This window comes from Plecotus auritus (genome assembly GCF_963455305.1).
Source record: "Plecotus auritus genome assembly, chromosome: X".
Lineage (NCBI taxonomy): Eukaryota > Metazoa > Chordata > Mammalia > Chiroptera > Vespertilionidae > Plecotus > Plecotus auritus.
The window spans coordinates 88,664,654-88,687,595 of NC_137784.1; the positions used below are offsets into that span (position 1 = coordinate 88,664,654).

Sequence of the window (22,942 nt, forward strand, 5' to 3'; positions counted from 1 at the left end):
GCTCAGAGAGATTAAATAATTTTCCCAAGATCATACAGCTTATATATGATGTAAACAAGATCTAAAATTAAGCTGTCTGACACCAGTGCTTGTGCTCATAGCCCAAATTACCTCATGGTAGTTTTCTAAAGCTTTGTTAAGGAAGTTCTCTTCTATTCCTTGTGTGCTGTGGGTTTTTATCATGGATAGGTATTAAATTTTGTTAAATGTTTCTTTCTGCATCTGTTGAAATGACTGTATGGTTTGAATTTTTGATCTGCCATTGTAGTGAATTACATTTGTAAATTTGCTAATGTTAAACTAGTCTTACATTCCTGGGATGTATCATTAGGAATAATGTATTATTTTAATAAGCTTCTGTATTTCATTTGCTTTAGGAATTTTATATTTATGTTCATAAGTGAGATTAGTCTATAATTTTCTTATCCTTTCTTGTCCTGTTTATCCATTTTGCAGGAGCAACTCATCTTTTTCTATACTATGGAATGTATATTCCTGTCAATTGGTTCTGATATTTGTCTATGAGTTTTCTACATCTTATTGGATAAATTTTAGTAATTTCTTTTTTCTTAGAATTTTTCCCATTGAAACATACTAGTTTAGAATCTATGTAGGATTTGTAATATCACCTTGGTATCTGTATTTATAACCCTATTTAGTTTCCTGGTGGCATTTATTTGTATCTTTTTACTTTTTTTAGTACTTGCTGAAGATTTGACTTTATAAAAAGTTTTGATTTTATGAATCAACTTTATTGTCTATTTCACCATTTCTGATTTTATCTTTATCAATCCTTTCCCTCTACTTTCCATGGATTTATTTTACTGTGCTTTTTATAACTTCAGGATTTGATAACTTAATTAATTTCTTTTCCATTTGTTTTGATCTATATATATATAAGCTTAAGCGACTGTTACAACCAAACAACCAGAATGACTGGATCGACTGGTTGACAAATTGCTATGATGCGCACTGACCACCAGGGGGGCAGACACTCAATGCAGGAGCTGCCTCCTGATGGTCAGTGCACTCCCATAGCCAACCTCTCATGGACTCTCCCTCTCCCTCCCCCAGCTGACCTCCCTGATCGACCCTGATCAGGGGGGCTGGCCGGCCCACCTCCCAGGTCTCTTCCCCTGGCCGGCTGGCTCCCTGATAGGTCTCCAATGCTGGCCAGGCTGAGGGACCCCACCTGTGCACTAATTCGTGCACCAGGCCTCTAGTTTTCTAATAAGTTAATTTAAGATCATATGTTATTCTCTGAATATTCCCTTGATAATATCCAATAGAATTTTATATGTAGTGTTTTTATCATCATTCAATTCTAAAGAATTTGTAGTATCAATTTAAATTACTCTTTTATTTAAGAGTTATTTAAAAGTGTGTTTGTGTTTTTAATTTATAGATGTATATTGTGTTGGGGCTGTGTGATGGGAATGGGGAAGTTGGTTGGCTTTTCATTGCTCATTTCTTTTTGTTTTTGAGTTCTATATGACTGGATTTTGACTGTGTTCTCAATCACTAGAAACAGTACTTGTCTGTCCTAGTGTGTATCTCTGTTTCCCAACGTGTAGGCAGTGTGATTTTAGCTTTTTTTTTGTATTCAGCATTACCTAGGGGTAAATACTTGGGGATATGAGAAATGAGAATGAATGTCAGCTCCAAAAAGTCAACTGATCTACTAAGACAAGGGCAGCTCCTTCCCAAAAGAGCTTCCTCTTCAGGGTTTGAAAGAAAGTATTTGCCTTATGAGCCCACTTTGTCAGGCAGGACACACTTAACATGTTGACATATCTAATTCTAGTGGTTTGTGGCTACACTGAAAAGTCCGGACTAGTTGTTATAGGCACATCCCATAGGTCATGTGGGATTGAGGAAGTAGAATTTTCAATGTCCTGTTCTGGGGAAAAAACAATCCATTGGTCTATGGAATTAGAACTTTTGGTTAATTTTGATTCTACTCAACTCCACTGCCTTTTTGTTCTTCAAGCCCACAGTATCCACAGCAAAGGGGATAATGTGGATATTACCTTATAATTCATGATATTGCTTAGCTTATGTTTATAACTTGAGTAGTTCTCTTGCCTCCCCCCTTATATTTTAAGCTTTTTGAGTTCAAGGACTGCATTTTATCTGGCTCCACAGTAGTTTCTCAAGTACTTAGGACAGAGCAAAGCAAAATAAATGCATCAGTAAATGCTTGCTGAAAGAATAAATGTAATGGGTGGATAAAGACAAGATATTTTTATCAGAATAAAACAAAACTAAAACTAAGTACATCTTTTTCCTGCTTAACAATTTGGATGGGTATTTTATCTCCCTTTATACCTTACTTATAAGAATACAGTCTCATTGCCTTGCAATACAGACTGTATATTATATCTCAGGTTGGGGCCTCCTTCAGGCTGCTATTGTGGTCTCTCCTTTTCACTGCTACTGTCATTACCCCAGTGCTGCCTGATACATGCATCCTGAGAATGGTGGGTGTTAATTTGTCTTTCAAATGAATATGGCCATTTTTTTTTTCCAACTGGACACCAGCAAAGTGTTTTGCTTTTATGCCCACATCCTTTGTTTTAATGTCCTTGCTTCCTTAACGATCCTTAATTGGGCTCTTTGCAGACTGAATCTGACTTTTTTCCCCCCTCACTTCTGTATCATTAATGACAGCGCAGGATAAAGCAGGATCTGATAGTGCATACTGCTAACCTCCATGCCAGAAACCCCTATGCAGTGCACTGGATTATCTATTAGCTCTTTCTTTTTTTTCCGGCCAATTTTCTACTCATTTAAGCCATTACAAGATGATCTTGCCTTATATGGGCAAAAGGTAAGCCTGAAACAAAGAAACAGACTGGCAGGGATTCCAGGAGATTTGCACTAACCCAGAGCTGTTGTGAAGCCCCTATCTTTCACTGCTGAATTTGATCATCTATATGGACAAAGCAGGTTAGTTTTTCCCTATGTGTGTTTCCAGTGAGTTTACCAGTATCTGTGACTTCAAAATAGTTGCAGTCATGTGTCTAGGTCAGGACATACCTCAGATGGAGCCATCTTGCCTTTCTGAGGCCGAGCTATATTTGCTGAAGAAAAATCTTTGCAATTCCTCACAGCAGGGAAATCTTTGCAATTTAGGGCAGGCTTCTTAAAAGAACAAGAAAGTTTTAACCTAATGTTAAGGCCTTTGTGTACTTGTAGTCATCACTATACCTCATGAGTGGCTCTTTCAAATGTATTTCCCTTCCTTCAGCTAGGAATGCTATTGTGATCCTATTTAAAGGTGAGGCAAGTGGGGCCTCCAGAAAATGCCATTCTGTAGTCCCAAGATCATCTGAAGACTTCATACTTGACCCTGCCATTGTTTGTACTCTGCCTATGTTGTGCTATTCTGTCTTGGTCACTGCTTTGGTCTGAATATGCTCTCCAAATAGTCTGGCCATGTTGCAACATGCTGGGCATCTACTGGGGATAATTTTTACTTCCAACTCCTTTAACTGAGGGTAGATCTGACTCACTCCTGTATGGCTGTAGAGATTTATTATATCCTTTAATGCAATAATAATTCCTCTCAGCCTCTGGAGCTGGATGTGGTTCTTTCATGTGCAACCTGCCATTTACCAATCTTTTGATGTCTACATTAAAATATCTTTTCCAATTATACTTAATTGGGTGCATGTATTCATTAGGTGCCTCTCTTAGTTAATGAGTGATTGCATATCAGACTCTAGAATTCATGTAAGTGGCCCAATCTAATGGGACAGCTTGTTGCATACTTATATTATTTAGCTATATATTAAAAGTCTTTTTGGAAGATTCTTATATATACCATTGATGAAACCACTTCACAGAGGCCATATTGGTTTTTGGAAATGGATAGAACTGGATTCCTAGTTTTGCTATACTATGAAATACTGACCACTTAACTAGCTGTGTGGCATTAGACACATTATTATAAACTTTCTATGTCTTAATTTTTTATCTTTAATGGGATAATGGTACATGTCTCACAGGTTTGTTGTGAGGATTGAGATAATCCACATAAAGAATTTAGATCACATAATGTATACCACATTGTAAAGATTTAATGCATTGCTATTGTTATCATCATCATCATCACTATCTCTAGCTACATTTCAGGGTTGTTGTAAGATTATTAAATAAAGTGATATAAACTATATAGCAATGTTTCCCATACTTTGAAATAGCAACTCTTATGATTATGGTTATTAAAATTCTAGTAGTATATCATGAAGCTGTGACATTTCTGGAGCATGGCTTATTTAATCACAAAGATGGTTATCTTGAGCAAGTAGTACTGTTCAGATTTTCTAATGCAAGTCCACTTGTCCCCACCAGAGAGTACTAGTAAAGTGATAAACATCATGGAGCCCTTTAAAAATGAATCACCTTTTTTACTTTTCCCATTAACCCTGAGTCAGCTTTCTAAAAGTAGTACTAAAACATACTCTTAGAAAATAACTTCTTTTCAGGGTAGGGTAGAATTGTGACAAATGGTATTACCAAGGTGGCTAACTAACAGAGACACACATTTTTCAAGATGTGTTCTGATTACTTGTTCTCAACCCTTCTTTAATTTTAGCATCCACCTGCACAGCCTACCTCCTACAGAAACACCCAACCAAACTTGTGTACAGGAAATTACAAGGGGTTAGAATTCAGAAAGACCTGGATTCTATTTTGGGCTCCAGCACTTGTTAGCTCTCTGACCTTTCCAAGTCTCTGAATGTGTCTGAATATTAGTTTCCTTAAGTATAAAACTGATATAGAAATAGTTTCCCAACCCCTATCAAAAGCCTTGAGGCCAAATAAGTTCCAGGGTGTTTTTGTTTTTTTTTGTTTTGTTTTTAAATACTGCATGGTGCACAACACCTTCAGCGGGATTTGAAATAGAATCCAGTAATCAATCACATCAATATTTCTGCAATGAAACATGAATATTTACAGTGAAAGAGCCTCACAGGTTTTGTCACTGCATACATGTTGGCAGGAAACATAAAAAAAAAAAAAAACTGCTTGGTTTTCAGAGCTTTCTGGAATTTGGAATTATTGATAATGGAATGAAGAATTCAACCTAATCTCATGAGATTATTCTAAGGATTACATGAAATACATTGTGTGTAGTGTGGATTCTGCTCATCCTAAATTGAAATTCAGACACACCTGGGTGTATGAAGACCCCTGGATGTCTATTTGCTTGAAATGATATGTGGAAGGGAAAAAGTCATATAGGGAAAGCTGTGTCTGAAACTTAGGGCTGTAGGCATGAGGGAACAATTTGGCAGAACATAACGGTGCTTGTTCTCTAGGCACAGGAACCAAGTTGGAAAGTCTGAACTGGGGTGATGGAGGCTCTACAGAGAGTGAGAGGGTGCTCTACAGTGTTGCTGCAAGAAGAAACTGGAGATGCTCTTCTCACACAAGCCTCACTGAGAGAGGGTAGAAGCAATGTTTTACTGTCCAGGTGACAAAGTGTTGCACAGAACAAAAGTAGGCATTTCCATCCTTCTATGTAGACCCATTAGTGGCTTCAGCCAAGCTTTCCAGAAGAGAGGTCAGCAACATTTAGGCCCCTTGTGGATTTGTAGAATCCTTCGCTCACCCCAGCAAGGACCTTTGTGTTCCAACAGTCAAAGGTACCCACCAGCAGCTGGGGTGAGGCTGAGGGGCTGCCATGGACTATCTTTTATTAAGAATGCAAGCTTCCTAAAACTAGGGATTCTCTTGTTTGTCATGGCCCCCACTCTATCCCCAGCAACTGGGAATGGGTCTGGAACATAGTATGTACCTAAAACACATTTGTTCAATTAATTTGCTGGCAGTTTACATCCACAAGGAGAGAGGGAGTAGAATAATAACATAAAAGGACTGTTCTTAAGGACTGTCAGATATAACTGGAGGTGTTAAGAGGGAATGAGGCCCTCTGTTGAGCAGGTAGGGACACGAGTCAGTGACATGTGAGTTATTAAAGTACATATGTTCTCACTTGCAATCAAGGTCAGATATAGCCTGGGGAAACTTGGGACCTTAACATTTTATAAAGGTTCAAAATGTCTTCTGGAGCATTCTGGATATTAGATAACTAAGCTTCAGACAGACACCAAGTGGTGCTTGGAAAGATTCTAATTATAAAGTAAGACCTTCAGGGTGGGATGAGGGTAGAGGAGCAGGAGCTGGTTGTGGCAGGTTCTTCTTGGGTTTTAGCTGCTCCATTTAGCCCTTGTGATGTTAATTTAGAGGAAGGGAGAGGCAATAATAATTAGTTGGTGACAAAAGGAAAAAAGGAAAGATTTTCTGTTGTTCTCCACTTTTCCAAGAGGAAATCAGTTTTACTTGAATTTATTACAATTAAGGTGAATTCATTTGCATCCATGTGCTGCTAAGCATGGGTAAATGCAAGATATATATATATATATATATATATATATATATATATATATAGAGAGAGAGAGAGAGAGAGAGAGAGAGAGAGAAATGATTTTTAAAAGGATATTTCCCTCTAATACCCCTCCTCCATCTCTGACCCTTAAATATGAGCTTCTCGAGGTCAGGGAGCACAGTTTGTTCTCTGATGCCTAGCATGCTTCCTGTCCCATAGTAGGTTTTATTTATTTTTTATTTTTTATTTTTTTTTTGTTTTAGGATACCTTTTTTTTCTAATTTATTTTTTTAATATTATGCGTTATTTATTTATTTATTTATTTATTTATTTTTTATTATTTTTTAATTGTTTGAAGTATTACAAATAGTAGTACATATGTCTCCTTTTTTTTTTTCCTTCCCCATTGACCTTCCCCGGGCCTCCCCTTCCCCCCAGTACATGCCTTTACCTGCCCCCTCCCCCCAGTGTTTTTTATCCATTGGTTATGCTTATATGCATGCATACAAGTCCTTCGGTTGATCTCTTACAGCCCCCCCACACCCCCCGCAACCTCCTCTGCCTTCCCACTGTAGTTTGACAGTCTGTTCAATGCTTCTTTGCCTCTGTATCTATTTTTTCCCCATTTCATTCCTTTAAAAAATCTTGCCTCTGCAGACTAGAAATAAACATATAATAACAAAAAATGTTTGAGTCCCAATTTCCATGTCCAACAGTTCTGAGTCCCCATTTTAATAAAAAACATTAATTGAATGAGACATATTGATAATTAGGATATGGATATACAAATTTATGCCACAGAAATAATTAAAAGAAATTATTTTCTCTCAAACTGTTAAATCCTGTCTGACATGAACACTAACAATTTGCTTAACAAACAATTCTTTGATATGAAATGCAAAATATAACTTTATTCCACTCTAGGTCTGGGATTATTTTAAAAAAAACTGGATTGGGTAGATCCAAATGAATGAGGTTTTCCTATTTATTTTTCTTGTTGTGGCTTTTGACATTCCTTCCCATAAATAAGAATACAGCAGAGAAAGTATAACCAGTCCTTTTCTTCTTACAGTTTGATATATCATAGCTGCTGGTTTCAGTTGGCTCACATTTCCTAAATAGTCCCTTACCTCATTTTGGTTGATAGCTATTTTTATGAGGTCTTCATGAATTGCTGCTCACCTAAAATAGTTTATTCATTTTTCTAAAAGCTGACTTTTAAAAAGACTCCACTCTTGTAAGCTTGCATCATTGCTCATTCTATATACAAAATCAACACCCAAAAATCAGTGGCTTGAGTGTGATAGAGGAAGATGGCGACCGGCAGGAGGGAGAAAGTGTGAGAGAGTGAGGTAGTGATAGAGGAGTGTGTGGATGTGTGTGGTGTGTGTGTGTATGCACTAGAAACAGTTAGATTCTGCAGGTCTTCCAAGGGGCTGCCAAACCAGGCAGTCATAGATGGCTGAGCCCTGCTCCCAACGCGAACACTCTGGGGCAGCCAGTGTGGGCACAGAGACCATGCCATCTTGGGAAACAAAGCTGCTTGAGACTAGGATCCTGTCCTCAGCACCACCCAGTCTGGTCTCAGATGCAAACCAGGACCCTGCAGCCACTGGGGACAGAGACCTATAACCACAGCTGCAGACCCGCAGACACCAAGAATCCAGAAATCCCGGACACAGATTTCTGTGAGTCACTGAGCCTATCACCCTCCCCACAGGCTCACAGGCAGCAACATAGAAACTGATAGACCGGCCCCTTGCACGGGGGGCAGCTTCGCTACAGGAATTTGAACCTAGGAGCATGTGCATGGGCCGCAGTGCTGCTACAAGAATTTGAGCCTGGGAGCACTCAGACACAGGAAGTCTGTTCCCCGCAACACAATCGGGTGACCAAACCCGAAACCCACACAGGATAGCAGTGACACCTGACTTCGATCCTGGGCAAGTGCACATGGAAGTCTGTTTTCCACAGCGCAGGAGTGGACCTCCTGCAGACACAGTGCTATGGTGAAACCCAGTCCCCCAAGCTGACCGGGACCCTGATTCTCAGCGCAGGAGGCAGCAGTAAGCACTAGTGACTTGACTCTGTTTGCTATCACATGCACCTGGGATCCCTGACTCCCAGTGCATTCACATTAAGAGGAAGTGACTCCAATTATTGGTGCATGTGCACACAGGGACCCTGATTCTCAGCATGAGGCTGCACGAAGCAACAGAGACTGTGATACTCGACTCTTGGTGCAGACACAGGGGAACTCTGACTCCTGGCATGCACTAGGGGACTCTGATTTTTGGCACATGCCAGCAGAGCCTCTGTTTCAGCATGTTGCAGGTGGGGTCCCTGATTCTAGGTGCACACACAAGACCACACTGAATGCTGGTAATGCTGAACCTGGGCGAGCCTGGTTCCCAACAACCCACGGCAGCCAAACATCTTAGTGTCAGAGCACTTCAGTGACACTCAGGTGGTGCAAAGCTCCCACTGCACATGGTCCAGGCCCATGCACACAACGTTTGGACTTCCTGGTGATAGTCAGAATGGGGAGACGACACAATCCCCAGAGGCAAGAAAATGAGGAGTCGCAAAAAAAAAAAAAAAAAAAAAAAAGGAAATTAGTGAAATTGAAGCATGCAACATGACCAAAAAAGAATTCAGAGTAATGGTCGTGCAATTCATACACAGGATGGATGAGAAAATCAACAACATATGCAAGAATCAGGAAGAAATGAAAAGTGATATAGCTACAATCAAAAACACAATGGAAAGTTTCAACAGTAGACTAGAAGAAGCAGAGGACTGATTTACTGAGTTAGAAAATAAGGTAGAGAAACAAGCTCAATCTGAACAGCAACTGGAGAAAAAAATTAAAAAGCAGGAGGAGAGCCTAAGGGAGCTTTGGGACAACATGAAATGAAGTAACATATGTATAATAGGGCTGCCAGAAGGACAAGAGAGCAGCAAGGATTAGAAAATCTATTTGAAGAAATAATGACAGAAAATTTCCCAAATATGAGGAAGAAAAAAAGTTACACAAGTACAGACAGTACCAACCAAGATGAATCCCAAAAGACCCACACCAAGACACATCATAATTTCAATGGCAAATGTTAACGAAAAAGAGAGAATTGTAAAGGCGGCAAGAGAGAGACAGAGAGTTACCTACAAAGGAACCCTCATTGGATTATCATATGATTTCTCAACAGAAAGACATCAAGCTAGAAGGGAATGGAAAGAGGTATGCAAAGTGTTGCAAAGCAAAGGACTGAATCCAAGAATACTCTATCTAGCTAGGCTATCAATCAAAATTGAAGGAGAAATCAAGAGCTTAGCAGACAATAAAAGGCTAAGGGAGTTTATCACTACCAAACCAGCAATGCAAGAAATGCTAAAGGGAATGCTGTAAAAAGCAGAAATAAAAAGGTAAGAAGGAACACAGACACAAAAATAGAAATGACTACAAACAAGTACCTTCCAGTAATAACTTTAAACGTAAATGGATTAAATGCTCCAATCAAAAGAAATCAAGTGGTTGAATGGATTAAAAGAACATAACCCATATATATGCTGTCTACAAGAGACCCACCTCAGAACAAGGGACTCACATAGACTGAAAGTGAAGGGATGGAAAAATATCTTTCAGGCAAATGGAAAGGAATAAAAAGCTGGGGTAGCAATACTTATATCTGATAAAATAGACCTCAAAGTGAAGGCCAAAACAAGAGATAAGGAAGGCCACTTAATAATACTAAAGAGATTGATACAATAACAGGATATATTCCTGATAAACATTTATGCACCCAATGCAGGAGCACCCAAATACATAAAAAAACTCCTGCAAGATATCAAGGGAGAGATCGACAACAATACCATCATAGTAGGAGACTTTAATACACCACTGACATCACTGGATAAATTCTCTAGACAAAAAATTAGCAAAAAAATAGCAATCCTAAAGGACTCACTAAATCAGATGTACTTAAGTGACATCTTCAGAACATTTCACCACAAAGCCACGGAATATACCTTCTTCTCAAGTGCTCATGGTACATTTTAAAAAATAGACCACATGTTGGGTCACAAGCAAAGTTTCCCCAAATTCAAGAAGATTGAAATAATACCAAGCATTTTCTCAGACCACAATGGCATAATATTAGAAATAAACTATAATAAAAACAATCCAAAAAACTCAAACACTTGGAAGCTGAGTAGCATGCTATTAAATAATGATTGGCTTACCAATGAGATCAAAGAAGAAATTAAAAACATCCTGTAAATGAATGACAATAAAAGCACAACAATCCAAAATCTATGGGACACAATGAAAGCAGTACTGAGAGGGAAGTTTATAGCTCTCCAGGCCTACCTCAAAAAACAAGAAAAAATGGTAGTAAATCATCTAACTTTACAACTCAAAGAATTAGAAAGAGAGGAACAATAAAAGCTCAGAGGGAGCAGAAGGAAGGAAATAATAAAGATCAGAGCAGAAATGAATGACATAAAGACCAAAAAAATAAAATAAAATACAAAAGATCAATGAAACCAAGAGCTGCTTCTTTGAGAGGATATACAAGATTGATGAACCTCTAACCAGGCTCACCAAGAAGCAAAGAAAGAGGACTCAAATAAACAACATCAGAAATGAGAGAGGCGAAATAACAACAGACCCTGCAGAAATACAATGGATTGTTAAAAAATACTATGAACAATTCTTCTCCAACAAACTACACAACCTGGAGGAAATGGACATATTCCTAGAAAAATACAACCTTCCAAAACTCAATCAAGAAGAATCAAAAAATCTCAATACCAATAGCTGTGGAAGAAATTGAAGCAGTCATCAAAAAGCTCCCAGCAAACAAAACCCGGGACCAGATGGCTTCACAGGGGAGTTTTACCAAACATTCAAGGAAGAACTAAAACCTATCCTCCTCAGACTATTCTAGAAAATTCAAGAGGAAGGAACACTTCCAAGCTCATTCTATGAAGCCAGCATCACCCTAATACCAAAACCAGATAAAGATAACACAATGAAAGAAAATTATAGGCCAATATCCCTCATGAACATAGGTGCCAAAATCCTCAACAAAATTCTAGCAAATCGGATCCAGCAATACATCAGAAAGATCATACACCATGACCAAGTAGGATTTATCCCAGGGAAGCAAGGATGGTACAATATCCACAAATCAATAAACATGATATATCACATAAACAAATTGAGAGATAAAAATCACATAGCCATATCAATTGATGCAGAAAAAGCATTTGACAAAATCCCACACCTTTTCTTGATAAAAACTCTCATCAAGGTGGGAATAGAAGGATCATACCTCAACATAATAAAAGCCATATATGACAAACCCACAGCCAACATCATACTCAATGGACAAAAACTAAAACCATTTCCCCTAAGAACAGGAACAAGACAGGGATGCCCACTCTCACCACTCCTGTTCGACATAGTACTGGAAGTGCTAGCTATTGTGATCAGACAAGAAAAAGAAATAAAAGGCATTAAATTGGAAAAGAAGAAGTAAAACTGTCCTTATTCGCAGATGACATGATACTATACATAGAAAACCCTAAAGACTCCGTCAAAACATTATTAGACTTAGTAAATGAATTCGGCAATGTAGGAAGATACAAAATTAATGCCAAGAAATCTATGGCATTTCTTTACACCAATAGGTGAACTTACAGAAAGACAGACTAAAGAAGCAATCCCATTTACCATCACACCAAAAAAAATTTAACGTACCTAGGAATAAACTTAACTAAGGAGGTAAAAGACCTATATGTGAAAAACTACAGGACACTGAAAAAAGAGATAGAGGAAGACATAAACAGATGGAAGAACATACCGTGTTCATGGATTGGTAGAATCAACATCATCAAAATGTCCATACTGCCCAAAGCAATCTATGGATTCAATGCAATCTCCATTAAAATACCAATGGCATATTTCACAGACCTAGAACAAACTTTCCAGAAATTCATCTGGAATAAAAAAAGACCCCGAATACCCACAGCAATCCTGAGAAAGAAGAACAAAGTAGGTGGGATCTCAATACCAGATATCAAGCTGTATTACAAAGCCACTGTTCTTAAAACATCCTGGTACTGGCACAAGAACAGACATATAGATCAATGGAATAGAATAGAGAACCCAGAAATCCCCCCAAACCACTATGCCTAATTAATATTCGATAAAGAAGGCATGAACATACAATAGAGTCAAGACAGTCTCTTCAACAAATGGTGTTGGGGAAATTGGACAGATACATGCCAAAAAATGAAACTAGACCACCAAATTACACCATACACAAAAATAAACTCAAAATGGATAAAGGACTTAAACATAAGACAGGAAACCATAAAAATACTAGAGGAATCCACAAGCAGCGAAATCTCAGACATATGCCTGAAGCAGTTTCTTCATTGATACTGCTCCTAGGGCAATGGAAACTAAAGAGAAAATAAACAAATGGGACTACATCAAAATAAAAAGCTTTTGCCCAGCAAAGGAAACCATCAACAAAACAATAAGAAAGCCCACTGCATAGGAGAACATATTTGCCAATGTTATCACCGATATGGGTTTAATCTCCAACATTTACAGGGAACTCATACAACTTAACAAAAGGAAAATAAACAATCCAATAAAAAAATGGGCAACAGACCTAAATAGATACTTTTTGAAAGAAGAGAGAAGGAAGGCCAAGAGACATATGAAAACCTGCTCAAAGTTACAAATTATCTGAGCGATGCAAATCAATACGACAATGTGGTATCATCTCACACCTGTCAGAATGGCTATCATCAACAAATCAACAAACGACAAGTGTTGGCAAGGATGCGGAGAAAAAGGAACTCTTTTGCACTGCTGGTGGGAATGCAGACTGGTGCAGCCACTGTGGAGAATAGTATGGAGTTTTCTCAAAAAACTAAAAATGGAACTCCCATTTGACCCTGTGATCCCACTTCTGGGAATATATCCCAAGAAGCTAGAAACATCAATCAGAAAGGATATATGCATCCCTATGTTCATAGCAGCACAATTTATAATAGCTAAGATTTGGAAACAGCCTAAGTGCCCATCAGCAGATGAGTGGATTAAAAAACTGTGGTACTTGCCAAAACCGGTTTGGCTCAGTGGATAGAGCGTCAGCCTGTGGACTGAAAGGTCCCAGGTTCGATTCCGGTCAAGGGCACGTAACTTGGTTGCGGGCACATCCCCAGTAGGGGGTGTGCAAGAGGCAGCTGATCGATGTTTCTCTCTCATCAATGTTTCTAACTCTCTATCCCTCTTCCTTCCTCTCTGTAAAAAATCAATAAAATATATATATTAAAAAAAAAAAACTGTGGTACATCTACACAATGGAATACTATGCTGCGGTAAAAAAGAAGGAGTTCTTACCATTTGCAACAGCATGGATGGAACTGGAGAGCATTATGGTAAGTGAAATAAGCCAGTCCGAGAAAAATAAATACCACATGATCTCACTCATTTATGGAATATAATGAACAACATAAACTGATGAATAGGGACAGATCCTGAGACAGAGAAGCATTCATCAGACTGTCAAACCTCAGAAGGATGGTAAGGAAGGGTGGAGGTAAGGGGGAGAGATCAACCAAAGTACTTGTATGCATGCATATAAGCCTAACCAAGAAGTCTTACATGGGGGTTAGGGGGTTAATGGGGGGAAGAGGACACTTATGTAATACCTTAATCAATAAAGAAATAAAAAAAAACAAAACAAAAAACAAACAAACAAACAAACAACAAAAAGCAAAAAAAAAATCAATTGCTTTTTTATATACCAATAATGAATCATCAGAAAGAGAAACTAATCCCATTTACCACTACAACAAAAACATTAAGATACTTAGGAATAAACTTAACCAAGGGCTTAAAAGACTTGTACTTGGAAAACTACAAGGCATTGAAGAAAGAGATAGAGGAAGATATAAACAATTGGAAGAATATACTATATTCATGGATTGGTAGAATTAACATCATTAAAATGTCCATACTACCCTAGGCAATCTATAGATTCAGTACAATCCCTATTAAAATACCAATGGCATACTTCACAGATCTAGAACAAATATTCCAAAAACTTATATGAAACTAAAAAAGAACCCGAATATCTGCAGCAATCTTGAGAAAGAACAAAGTTCAAGTAATCATAATAATAGATTTCAAGTTATACTACAAAGCCATCATAATCAAAACAGCCTGTTACTGGCACAAGAATAGGCATACAGATCTATGGAACAGAACAGAGACCCCAGAAATCGTCCAAGTCAATTAATATTTGACAAAGGAAGTAGAACATCCAATGGAGTCAAGAGAGTCTCTTCAATAAATGGTGTTGGGAAAATTGGACAGATACAATTAAAAAAAATGAAACATGACCATCAACTTACACCATACACAAGAATAAACTCAAAATGGATAAAAGACTTAAATGTAAGTCATGATATCATAAAAGTCCTAGAAGAAACCATAGGCAGCAAAATCTCAGACATGTCTCATAGCAATATGTTTATGGATACATCTCCTAGCGCCAAGGAAACTAAAAAGAAAATAAACAAATGGAACTACATCAAAATAAAAAGCTTCTGCATAACAAAAAGAAACTATCAACAAAAGGAAAAAGGATCCCACTGTATGGGAGAATATACACTGAGTGGCCAGATTATTATGATCTCTGAACACATAATAATCTGGCCACTCAGTGTATATCCTATATAATATAATAAAAGGCTAATATGCAAATTTTCCCCTTGACCAGTAGTTCTACCAGCAGGCAGACTGGCCAACTGCCCATGTCCCCTCCCCCTGGCCAGGCTGGCCAGACCTCACCCATGCACGAATTCATGCACCGGGCCTCTAATATATATATATATATATATATATATCTTATCTAATAAAAGAGAAACATGCAAACTAACCATCACTCTGCTACACCCACAGCCAATCAGAGTGAGTATGCAAATTAACCCAACAAAGATGGAGGTTAATTTGCATATGCAGGCACAGAGTGGAGTGGAGTGAAGCCTGCTATGAGGGGAAAGGGGGCGGCGGAGGGAGCTACTGTAGTGGTGCTTCAGACAGAAGCGAGGACTTGCCGGCTCCGGGTGGCCTGGGAGCAAGGAGGTGCCGGCTCCAGGCAGCCCGGGAGCGGGGACTTGCCGGCTCCGGGCGGCCAAGGAGTGGGGACTTGCTGGCTCCTGGGCAGCTGGGAGTGAAGCCAGGGGAAAGAAGGCCTATTCTTGCACGAATATCATGCAACGGACCTCTAGTGTGTGTGTGTGTGTATATATATATATATATATATATATATATATATATATATATATATATATAGTATGCATGCATATAAGCCTAACCAATGGACATGAACACCAGGGGGATGAGGGCACGCATTTGGGGGGTTGAAGCATCCACAAACTATATATGCATGCATAATAGTCTGGCCACTCAGTGTATTTGGCAATGATACATGTGATAATGGGTTAATATCCAAAATATATAAGGAACTCATAAAACTTAACAAAATGAAGACAAACAATCCAATTTAAAAATGTACAAAGGACCTAAATAGATACTTCTTCAAAGTGGACATATAGCCAAGAGATATATGAAAAAATGCTTAAAGTCATTGATCATCAGAGAGATGCAAATTAAAGCAACAATGAGGTATCACCTCACACCTGTCAGAATGGCTACCATGAACAAATCAACAAATGACAAGGGCTGGCGAGGATGTATAGAAAAGGGAACCATAGTACACTGCTGGTGGGAATGCAGACTGTTGCAGCCATTATGGAAAACAGTATGGGGTTCCCTTAAGAAATTAAATATATAACTGCCATTTGACACAGTAATCGCACTTCTAGGGTTATATCCTAAAAAACCCAAAACACTAATCAGAAAGAATATATTCATCCCAATGTTCATAGCAGCACAATTTACAATAGATAAGATCTGGAAACAGCCCAAGTGCCCATCAGTAGATGAGTGGATAAAAACCAGTGGTATATTTATACCATGGAATAGTATGCAGCTATAGAAAAGAAGGATCTCTTCCCTTTGAGACAGCATGGAGTGACCTGGAGAGTATTATGCTTAGTAAATAAGCCAGTCAGTGAAAGACAATTATCACATGATCTCATTCATATGTGGAATCTAATGAACAAAATATACTTATGGAGTGGATCCAGAGACATGGAAACATGGAACAGTGTGCAGAATCTCAGAGGGAAGGTGGGGAGGATGGGTGGGTAGGAGTTGAACAACCAAAGAACTTGTATGCATATATGCATAACCCATGGATGTAGACAATTGGGTGGTGAAGGCCTGGGGTGGGGGTGGGGCAGTGGCAGTCTGTAGGGAGTTAATGGGGGAAAAGGAGGGGCATATGTAACTTAAAACAATAAATATTTAAAATAATAAGAAATAACATGTACAAAAGGTCAGTGATTCACGGGATTAATTTTCTTTTCTCTGTGCTTTGTAAGGGAAGTAATGATTGTTAAAATGAAATGATGTGACATGAACATATGGGAGAGCATATTTTCCAATAACACATCTGATGAGGGGTTAATTTCCAAAATATATAAAGAACTTATATAACTCAAAACTGGTAACACAAACAATCCAATTTAAAAAAATGAACAAAGGGCCTGAATAGACACTTCTCCAAAGTGGACACACAGATGGTCCAGAGACAAGAAAAAAATTCAAAATGCCACTAATCATCAGAGAGATGCAAATTAAAACCACAATGAGATATCACCTTACACCTGCCAGAATGGCTACCATCAATTAATCAACAAACAACAAGTATTGGCAAGGATGTGGAGAAAAGAGAACCCTGGTACTGTTGGCATGAATGCAGATTGGTGCAGCCACTATGAAAAACAGTATAGAGCTTCCTCAAAAAATTGTAAATGGGTCTGCCTATGACCCAGTGATCCCATTTCTGGGAATATATCTTACGAATCCCAAAACACCAGTCAGAAAGGATATATGCACCCCTATGTTCATAGCAGCATTATTTACAATAGCCAAGATATGTAAAAAGCCCAAGTGCCCATAAGTAGGTGAGTGGATAAAAACACTGTGGTACATTTACACAGTGGAATACTACAGGGCTGTAAAAAAAAAAGGAGCTCTTACCTTTGCCACAGCATGGATGGACCTGGAGATTATGTTAAGTAAAATAAGCCTGTCAGAGAAAGACAAATACCATATTATCTCACTTATATGTGAAAGCTAATGAACAAAGTAAACTGACAAGCACAATAGAACCAGAGCCATGGAACAGACTGACTGCTGTCAGAAGGGAGGGATGCATGGGGAGGAGGTGGGGGAGACTGGATGAAAGAAGGTGAAGGATTAGCCAAAGAACATATATGCACAGTCCATGGACACAGACAACAGTGAGGTGATGGACTGAGGGAAGAGGGTTTGGGGGCTGGGTGGAGGTAAGCAAAGGGCAGGGGGGTGGGGTAGAGGGGACATCTGTATTAGTGTCAACAATAAAAATAAATGTTAAAAAAATGCAATGAAATGAAACTAATCACAGGTTGTAAATATTTAGCTCCAATTGTGAGGCAACTTTTAAACATGGGCTGCTTATCCTCTTTCTGTCCTTATGGGTTTTCATATTTTACCCTCAGATCAAGCTGTACATTAGATAGTAACATCTTTTCTTGATTGCTTCCTTGGGACCTGCTTCTCTTGCTCTGATGTGGATGGATGGCACCCAATCATTTCCTAGTTGATCAGAGTAAAGTATAAGCTCTGATATGAAGTTTGTGGATGCTTCACACCCAGGATAGTTTCACACTACCTGTCTAGCAGCTGAGTCTGATCCTCTGTAGTTTATTTTTCTGATTCATAAACTTTGAAACTATCCTTTTACTAATTCAGGGAAATGTCTGAGGCTTTATTTTGTTTGTTTTTTGTGCCTTCCTTTTCTGTGTGTTTGTCACAGTAAATTATTTGAAAAATTTCTATCACTTTCTCAAGAGCTTTACAAATCACCTATTGGGTAAATGGCTTAGTCCGTTCTCTGAGCCAGTGTAGAATCAGCTTTGGAATCAGAATTCATCTAAAATGGGCCAAGGAGGGAATCTCCTTAGAGCAGTGGTTCTCAACCTTTCTAATGCCGCGACCCTTTAATACAGTTCCTCATGTTGTGGTGACCCCCAACCATAAAATTATTTTTGTTGCTATTTCATAACTGTAATTTTGCTACTGTTAATGAATCATAATGTAAATAGACAAATGGACAGGAGGGGTATATAGCATGGATAAGCTGGACAAAGGGATGATTCACATCCCAGGTGGGATGGAGCAGGAAGGCTGGAGACTACATCATGCTACTCAGTCAACATGGCACACAATTTAAAATGTATGAATATCTGTGTTTTCCCATGGTCTTAGGCGACCCTGCTAGCGGTTCTTAACCTGTGGGTTGCGACCCACAGGTTGAGAACCGCTGCTGTAGAGCCTAAGACCATCGGAAAACATAGATATTTACATTACAATTCATTAATATTAGCAAAATTACAGTTATGAAGTAGCAACGGAAATAATTTTATGGTTGGGGGTCACCACAACATGAGGAACTGTATTAAAGGGTTGCGGCATTAGAAAGGTTGAGAACCACTGCCTTAGAGGAAATATATTTGGTTATAGCAGTCTCTCCTTTCCTCAGGGGATGTTCTAAGACCTCCCATGGATACCTGAAATCACAGAGAGTACTGAACCCTACATAGTCTATGTTTTTTTTCCTATATATACATACCTATAATAAAGTTTAATTTATAAATTAGGCATAGGAAAAGATGAACAAAATAACGAATAATAAAATATAACAATTATAACAATACATTGTATATAAAAGTTTGTGAATGTGGCATTATTAACTAACATACGGGTTACTTGAACACAAGCACTACAATAACATGACAGTCTATCTGATAACTATTACAGCTGCTAAATGACAAATGGACAGGAAGGGTATATAGCATGGATAAGCTGGACAAAGGGATGATTCACATCCCAGGTGGGATGGAGCAGGAAGGCTGGAGACTACATCATGCTACTCAGTCAACATGGCACACAATTTAAAATGTATGAATTATTTATATCTGGAATTTTCTATTTAACATATTTGGACCATGATTGACTATAGGCAACTGAAACCACAGAAAGCAAAACCATGTAATAATAATAATAATAATAATAATAATAATAATAATTTACTATTAATAATAATTATTATTTTTAGTATAAGCTAGTTTTCCAGTAGTTTCAAAAATCATACACTTTATCTTCAAGTGCTAAATTATTATGTTTTTCCTTAATCCTCACTTGAGGATATCTTCATTGATTTTAGAGAGAGGAAGGGAGGGGAGAGAAACATCTATGTGAGAGAGAAGCAACATCAATTGGTTGCCTTTTGTATGCACCTGATTGGGAACCAAACCTATCACCTAGGTATGTGCCCTGACTGGGAATTGAACCCACAATCCTTTTAGTACAGGGACAACAATTCAACTAATTGAGTCACCCATCTGGGACAAGTGCTGAATTATTTTTAAATATCATTTTTACAATTTAAAAAAATAAATGTATTGAAGTAACATTGTTAATAACATTATGTAAATTTCAGGTGTACAACTTTATACCATGACATCTGTGCTTACCGCCTAAAGTCTAGTGTCCTTTCATTACCATACTAGAGGCCTGGCGCACAAAATTCGTGCGTGGGTACAGTCCCTAGGCATGGCCTGTGATCAGGGCCATCTTCCCTGGCTGCCCACAGCCAGCCCCACCTCCTGCCGCCACCCATTCCCCAGTTCCCCATTCCTGATCAGGCGATTGGAGCCTGCTGGCTGGGGGGAGGGACCAAGAGGTGGTCAGTGCACCTCATAGTGACTGGTTGAGCGGTCGTTCTAGTCGTTCCGCCATTAGGGTCAATTTGCACATTACCCTTTTATTATGTAGGATTGAGGCCCAGTGCATGGTTGGGGGCCATCTGGCCTGCCCTGATGGGGGCCCCGGATTGGGGTGGGGGTCCCCGCTGAGGGCCGGGGCCAGCCAGGGTGAGGAGTCGTGGGAAGTTTGCAGGCTGGCCATGCCCCCGATCAGAGTGGGGGACTCCGCTGGGGTCAGGGTCAGCTGGGGCAAGGGGCCCTGGGTGGTTTGCAGGCTGGCCATGCCCCCAATCAGTCATTCTGGTCTCTGGTCATACTTATTTTGCCATTTTGGTTGCTTGGCTTTTATTATATAGGATGGTTGACTCCCTTTACTGCCTTTGTCCTCCCCCCACTTCCCTTCCCCTCTGGTAACCACCATACTGTTCTCTGTATCTATGAGTTTGTGGTTTTGTTTGTTTGCTGCTTTTTGTTTTATATCCCACATATGAGTGAAACCATACTGTTCTTATCTTTTTCCATCAGACTTATTTTACTCAGCATAATCCTCTCAAAATCTATTCATGCTGTCACAAGTGGCAATAATTTCATTTTTTATGGCTAGGTAGTATTCCAGTGAATATGCACCACATCTTCGTTATGTAATCATCCATTGAAGAACATTTAAGTTGTTTCCATAGCTTGGCTACTGTGAATAATGCCATAATAAACATAGGGGTACATATATTTTTACAAATAACTGTTTCTACACTTTGGGGGTAAATATTCTGAAGAGAAACTGGTGGGTCAATATGAAAGGTCTATTCCAACATTTTAGAGGAAACAACGATGTCATTTTTAATACAAGAGGATTAAGTGTTTAAAAATGACAATGCTATCTATCTATATCTATCTATCTATCTATCTATCTATCTATCTATCTATCTATCTATCTATAAAGGCTAATATGCTAAGTGTCCCTCCTACCATCCGACCAGTCGCTATGATGTGCACTGACCACCAAGGGGCAGACGCTCAATGTAAGAGCTGCCGATCTGCAGTGACTTGGCAGTGGCAGTTCTCGGGTGACACACCCCAAAACCAGAAAGGAGGGAGCCCAATTCCTCTAGGGGCCATGCGATTCCACCTTCGTCCAGAGATTATGTTGTTGCTGGGGCACTGTCAACCCGGAATCTGGTTTACTGCACACTTGCGTTTGCATTCCACACCCTGTACGACATCAACTTTGCAGGTTCCTCTTGTACTCAGGGACCCCTCAGGGGATGTCAGAGAGCTGGTTTCGGCCCAATCCCCATAGGCCAGGCTGAGGGACCCCACCTGCTGGAGGGACCCTGCTCACCCTGCAGACGTTCTTTGAGCCCCGGCGCTGCCCCAGGTGTGGCCAGCTAGGGAGGGACCATGGGAGGTTGGCTCCAGGGTGTGTCCAGCCTGTCTTGCCCTGTTCCACCCCGCTGGCCACCTTCTAATTAATTTCCTTCCAATGTGCACGAATCCGTGCACTGGGTCACTAGTTTTAAAATAAAACAGTGCATTGAAACCAATCAAAATCCCCAGATCAGAAAATGGTTTTTCAATTTAGTCAGACGGTTCTAATCCAGGTTCCAAGGCTCAGCTAAAGTAGCCATGAGATTGCTCCCCAACCCTATTCTCTCCACAAGCCTTCTAAATCAGCATGTATAAAAATTTATGACAACAAAGAAATATGCTCTGAGCCTTGATTCTTAATATGGTCAGGTTGCAGTTAACCAGAAAGCTGCCAGTCATCAGCACTGCAAGGCATTTTAAGTTTCTATTTAACCAAAAGCCCTATTTTTGTCTTAAGCTTCTTGGAGTTTATGAAAAGTCTTGCTTTCATGTATGAGTGCAGAAGCCTGTCTTTGAAATTATGGAGTGGATTACTGTCTGCTGATGGAGAACCCTGGCAGTGGCCTACACCAGAACCAAACTTGTGTGGAAGAGCTTTTTACTGTTGTGATTGTCAATATTTCTCCACCAAAAATATCCCTCTCTTATCCTCTCTCCCAAAGCCTACTGTGACCTTCACATTTCCACTCCTGCAATTCATTCCTTTGAGTCAAACATCCCCATGCCATAATGGTCTTTCTAAAATACAGAAACCTAAGAAAATCAATAAATGAAATCCCTAACACTGTACTGAGAAGTCAATCAAATTTCCTCCTTCTCAGACTCAGGAATGAGAAAGAAGGGGCAAAATTAGCTCCTTGGGCCTCTAGGTGGGCTGGGAGAAGTGTCTGAAAGGAAGAATAGAACTCAGGAAAGGAAAGGACAATTTAAGACTAGTTCAAGCCTGTCCTGTACACTGGTCTTTGTCTTAAACTGTAGAAAGAAAATGTAAGACCCCCTAGAGGGAGACCCTTACTCTATCTCACGGATTGACGGCAACCCCAATCATCCGCAGGAGGCGTCACTTGATGCAAACAGCAAGAGGCTTTATTCCAGCGCGCTGGGGCTCAACTCGTAACTCACACGGAGCGAGGAGTTGAACCCCGAGCAGAAAGTCTTACAAGTATATATAGGCAAAAACCATACATCGGGGGGTTACACATGTGAGGGGGGAAG

The 22,942-nt window shown here is 39.4% G+C and overlaps 1 protein-coding gene across 3 annotated transcripts in view; it reads left to right on the forward strand.

The window, feature by feature from the left end:
* PAK3 (p21 (RAC1) activated kinase 3) overlaps window positions 1-22,942 on the forward strand; it is a 450,753-nt gene that overhangs the window by 213,118 nt on the left and 214,693 nt on the right. The window lies entirely within an intron of this gene.